The following is a 6,096-nucleotide window of genomic DNA, read 5'->3' on the forward strand; positions in this document are numbered from 1 at the left end:
GCTGGAAAGATAATGTATTGTACCAGTGAGCTGTTTCCTGAATGAAATTTGATTTTAAACCGTTGCGTTAAATTAAATAAAAAATTAACTCAAATTTATTTAATTACAAGAATCAAATCATGCAACGATGTTTAATTTGTGATTTAAACGGTTTAAGACACATTGAATCACGGATAAATAATAAAATTGTAACGAGAAGAGAAAATCTTTAGGTTTCAACGTCAAATTTCCTTGATTTTGAATCTATTTTTAAATTAACACGACTTACTTTAGTTCCTTTTCCTTCTACTAGAGGCAGAGAAACAATTTTTTTTTAGATTTGAGATGTGCATCACACGAATTAGAATCTTTTTGCCAAGATAAATTAAAAAAAAAAATGAATTTTTAAAATAAAATATGTTTGATTGAATATTTTGAATGATACAAAATTTCAAAAAAATTATTCCTGATTTAGATTCATAAATCAAAATAAATCTTGATTGCCACTGAGGAATGGGTTTTTAGATCCAAATGAAAAAGACAATTTTTAATGAAAGTACATCAACTCTTCTATATTCCACTTGAAATGGGTTTGAAACATTTCAACATTTTCATTTGTAAATGAATATAATACTACCGCAGTACGACTACCGCTGCCACGGTAGTACCGTACCGCAATAATTTTTTTTAAAGTTACCGTTACCGTAGTAGCGGTAGTTTTTTTAGACTACCGGGCCCAGCCCTTTCAGCCCTGGCCAGAATCTCCTTATCTGTCCTCTCATAGAGTCTTATAGAATCTCTATAAAATCCTGATTTGTCGTAAACTCAAATTTTAATTTCCCAAGCCCTGGACTGCTTTTTCCTTCGTTATGCCCAAGTCAAGTGTCCCCGGCCAATTCTTTCTCTTTTTCGTTTCATTCTGCATCGAATGATGGATTAGTGATTAGCGTACTCCATTTGTACCATTAGTTTAAAAGGTTCAAATCACAGTCATCATCTCATCAGCTAGTAAAAAACTTTTTATTGAAATAGTATACCCCCATACAATATAACGTACAGAAAACAATTACATGACTATGTAATGCTTTCCATCAACATTATTGAAAGTTTTGTAAACTTCGTGTTGGAGTGAACATAAAGAAGAGATAGTATTTTGCTTCCGTGTAAATTAACATTGTTTGATGAAGTTGGCAGCATGCTCGCTCTTCATCGTGAGAGTCTGTAGTTCAAATCTTGGTCTAGTCTGTAATTTAAAATAATTATTTAAAATAATTCCATTTGCATGGCCAGAGGACTTTTAAACACTCATTAGCATATAAATAAAATACTGTATTTATTTTGCATTTTAATTCCATTTTTTAATGTGCAATATATCACCAATCACGATGCGTCAGCCCTCCATTTTATAACCATTTATAACTGCGTTAAATCGGTTGATCGTCGATCGCCGACGAGCGATGGGGTTCGGCTGGCTTTTCCCGTTTTAACTTACCTTTCCTCTATAAAAAATTTAGATTCTAACCCCAAAATACCCCAAAAAATCGTTGTTTAACCATCCCATTTAATACAACGCATAACACGACGGGAAAATTCTCCTCGGGTAGTTACCATGGGTCATTTTAGTACGTGTACTTCACTATGTAGTAGTTATGTTATAACCATGTAATATGTAACACGTATTTGGTTCATCGTTAAGATGTCATAATAATCATGTAATAATCTTGTGTTAACTTGTGATTACTATGTAGTTTAAAAGCACATAATAACTATCTTTCCTTACATCGTCAACACATAATTATGTTGTACTAAATACGACGTATAAATATATAGTTTCTATGTAATTGAAATATACTATTACATGCTTATCACTTACCTAATATGTACTACATATCAAGTGACAAACGTAATAGGAGCATAGTTACTCCATAATGATTTTAGTTTTAACAAGCGTGCTTCGAGAAAATAAAATACAAGAAAATCGTTGCAAGTTATGTTGTATTATATCAAGATTATTCTTGATCTGAAAACATAAACAATGATAACGATCATTATTTTCCAGGTTCAGTAGTATTAAGAAACTTCTGTGTAATTACTCGGTGGATTTTTGTAGTTTGGGAAGATGGGCGGAAATCAGGCCCCTTTTTTGACGTGATCTGAAAAAAAAGAGTTGTTATACAGAAAACAACATATTAATCAAAAGAAACTTATATATGATCATATTGAGATCTTGTTCAGTCTGGGTTCCTTATCTCCGTCTCCTTTTCTTGTCATTTTGTGTGTTTTTAAGTCTTATTTTCCGAACACTATATGGAAAGAAGATTCCCAGGGAGCTGCGGTAAAAGTTATCTTATAAAATTATGCTCGAAGTTTAAAAAACAAATTACTGAAAAACATGTTTATTCTTATAAAAGAATTATAAATAAACAAAGCAAAATGTGAACAAAGTATTTACATGTCTTTGAAAACAACTGTTTGGTCTTTTGCCTTGAGGGTATACGCAGTCTGGTATCCCGTCAATATGGCTATGAGATACCTTGTTCCGTCTTTGTTTGTTTTCCCCTTTACGGATTATCCAGCTCCAGTGAGCTATCCACAGTTTGCACTGAAATGGGCAAGGTTAACTCCAGAAACCTCTGAGGATTTTCTCAACATTCGACCGAAAGACTTTGGCCCTTACGGATCAACGCGGAAAAGGAACAATAGAACTTCTAGACGTTCAAGCAAAGATCAGAAAAATTCCAGCAACAATTATCTCCGACGACGAGGAACAAGTAGAGATTTCAACAGACCCCCGTTATCTACCAACCAGGCATCGAAGACTCGGTGGGATTTGTGATCGAAACCAAAGAAGAGCCATGTGACAGTGAGGAAGAACTGGAAGAGAAAGTGAACAACGACGAACCTGTTCTAGAGTTGGAAGACATTCCGGACGAGGAAGGAGATTCAGAAAAAGAAAACATCGCGACCAACCAGCAGACCAACCAGCAGACCCTCATCATCGACCTTACCATCAGCGACGACGATGACGACGAGGATGACAGCGACACCACGGAGGTAAACACGGACGTTCCAAGTACAGTCCCGTTGACCAACCCGACTAACGACGTTGCCCAGACACCACAGCCTCCAACAAAAGAGCCACCAAAGCCAGCCCCAACAGCGAGGATCCCATCACCGTCCCCTCCTTGTTATTACCCACCCAACACTTCCAAAACATGTACGCTCCACCCATTATGCTACAAAGTGAAGGGGAATACAACTCTTAGCGAGAAGTACTGATCCAACAGTACCTGCGAGATAGCCTGGATTTATATTACAAATATGAATTCCAGGCTCTGAAATTGAAAAGGGCTCGAGATGTTCTAAAAAATCATAAGTACTGAATAAACTTCCATTCATATTCTACTATATTACCGCATTATAATTCTTATGTCTATTATACTTCATTCCCTATGCCTATATTCTATTCACATTATTATGCAATGTTTTTTATTCCAATATTATTCCCATTTATCCCAAGGTGATGGCCATATATGTTTTCCACTGTATTCCGCTATATCACGTATGGATACACTTAATACTAAGTAGTACTAGCAGCATTCTAAAATTTCTTGCGTTTATTGGTACTAAATAGTTTCCTTCCCCGACATAACTTCTGCGGAAGGGGGAGGAGTGTAAAGACTCTGCGTAGCATTTGACCAACTGCTGCTTGCAGTATAGGGCAATTTACTACGCAGTACCTGAAGGTCACTTTACTACGCAGTACCTTTAAGCATTCCTCTATTGCACCACCTCACCTTTTAACGATGCAATTACATCCGGGATTGCGTCACACTCTACAGTGATGGTGCAATCCCCACAACCTTGATTATCGCTTATAAAAAGCCCGACACTCTGTTCATCCAGCAGAGTCGTACCCGGCATTGTATCCCGACTACCTTGAAATACAAACTACTGCAAGAACACTCTGCCTCCTTCTCGTTATTGTTCATTAATAACTATTGTTAGTAACAATGAGACGAAGTTCTCGCACAAGCTTAAAAAACCAGGTGGACTATTCTAAGTATTTTCCTCCTAAAGAAAATTTCAGAAGAAAACGTCCAGCTGAAGGTAAGGTTCAAATTTTTTTTCTTAACTTTTTGTTTCTAATTTTTTTGTATAGTTGTCAAACAGGAACCAGATGATGGCGTCCCAGCTGAAAGGAGAACCTGGATGATCGGATCACGCCATCACGTGGAAACTGTGTTATCTCATAGGTAGCCTAAGCTAATTTGTGATTGTGTGTGTGTGTGTGTGCTTCTGTGTGTTGACGTTTTGGAGTTGACTTCTCTGTGTAGTGGCTCTGCTTAACAGCTTCCGTTTCAAATTCAATTTTTTTAGCTGACTTGTTTGTATAGGTCTTCTGTGTTTATTGTTAGTAACAATGAGACGAAGTTCTCGCATAAGTTAAAAACACCCGGTGGACTATTCTAAGTATTTTCCTCCGAAAGAAAATCTCAGAAGAAAACGGCCAGCTGAAGGTTTAGGTTCAAAATTTTTGTTCTTAACTTTTTGTTTCTAATATTTTTTTTGTATAGTTGTCAAACAGGAACCAGATGATGGCGTCCCAGCTGAAAGGAGGACCTGGCTGATCGGATCACGCCATCACGTGGAAACTGTGTTATCTCTTAGGTAGGTCTAAGCTAATTTGTGATTGTGTGTGTGTGTGTGTGTGTGTGTTTCTGTTTGTGGACGTTTTGGAGTGGACTTCTCTGTGTAGTAGACCCCACACATCTATTTGGAGAGGTGGATGAGATTGCACCAGTAGTTTTTAGGGACCTCTAAACTTGTGTCAATCATTTTGACTCTGATAGGGAGAAAGTGGGGGGAGGACGATGGGTCACAACAGAGGAGGAAGAACAACATCAACAAACATGCACACATCGAGGCTACTGAACTGTCATAACAGTATCTTTATACGACTCTACTCTTGTTGTTAGTTACCCATTCAATATAATTATACCATTTGAAATTTACAGACTGGTGGGGGGGGGGGGAGGGGGTGGAATGCGCTGCTGCTCTTGTTTCCAGGCCCATTTCACACAGTTGGGGCATGTCTGGGGTTTTTATTTTATTTAATTGGGCTTTTATTTGATTATTTTCATCGGTCAAAATCCGTTTTGTGTTTTTATTCAGAATTGATATGAGAATAATGTGGTTTGGTGTTAATTCGGTAAAAAACATATTTTTTATACCAGGAATTTCTCAAAGATGTTAGTGAAAGTAATCCACATTGACGATTTCGTTCGCGGACGGCAATCTCAGTACATTTTTTATGGAGAGGTGCAGGAACAGCCTATGCAACTACAATCTGGTTGTGTCAAATTTATTCTTTCTGGGTTAATTGGCACGTATGACCGTAATAACCATAGGCGTCAATGGAGTGACGAGGCGATGTTTTTTTTACAGACGAATGTGAAAAACTGTGTCTGGAATTGTGTTACTACAGCGAAGGTTATGGTACACAAAATTTTGTACGTTTGCATGATCAAAAAAATCAGTCGCTCGCCAATCTAATGGTTGACAAGAAATTGGCTGTTCTCTGTGTAGTAGACCCCACACATCTATTTGGAGAGGTGGATGAGATTGCACCAGTTTTTTTAGGGACCTCTAAACTTGTGTCAATCATTTTGACTCTGATAGGGAGAAAGTGGGGGGGGGGCACTGCAAGAACCACGTTTAATGTTTCTCGACGTTTTCAGTCCACGTTTAATGGACTATACATCGTTATTATTTAAGCTTTTCTCTGTATTGCTTCTTGTGCTATTGTTTTGAGACAGGTATGAGTGTCTACATACGAGATTAAACGCTATTTGATGTGGCCAGGGTGGCCATCTTGACATCGAGGCTTCCGAAAGGGGGAAGTATGTAACGTATGGCCAAGAAGTTAAAAATTTTTTTTTTGATACTTCTCGAACAAGCACGATTTTAAGCCAGTATTCTGACGTCTGTCAAACAAAATTTTTGAAGAAGACGCGCAATGCAGCTTTCTGTCTGGATACTTTTGAATTGGCTCATTTAAGCCACTGCGCCACAAGCTGACGCACAATTTTTTTTTTTTTTTTTTTTAACAAGATA

The sequence above is a fragment of the Daphnia pulex genome, chromosome 3 (genome assembly GCF_021134715.1).
Source record: "Daphnia pulex isolate KAP4 chromosome 3, ASM2113471v1".
Classification (NCBI taxonomy): Eukaryota; Metazoa; Arthropoda; class Branchiopoda; order Diplostraca; family Daphniidae; genus Daphnia; species Daphnia pulex.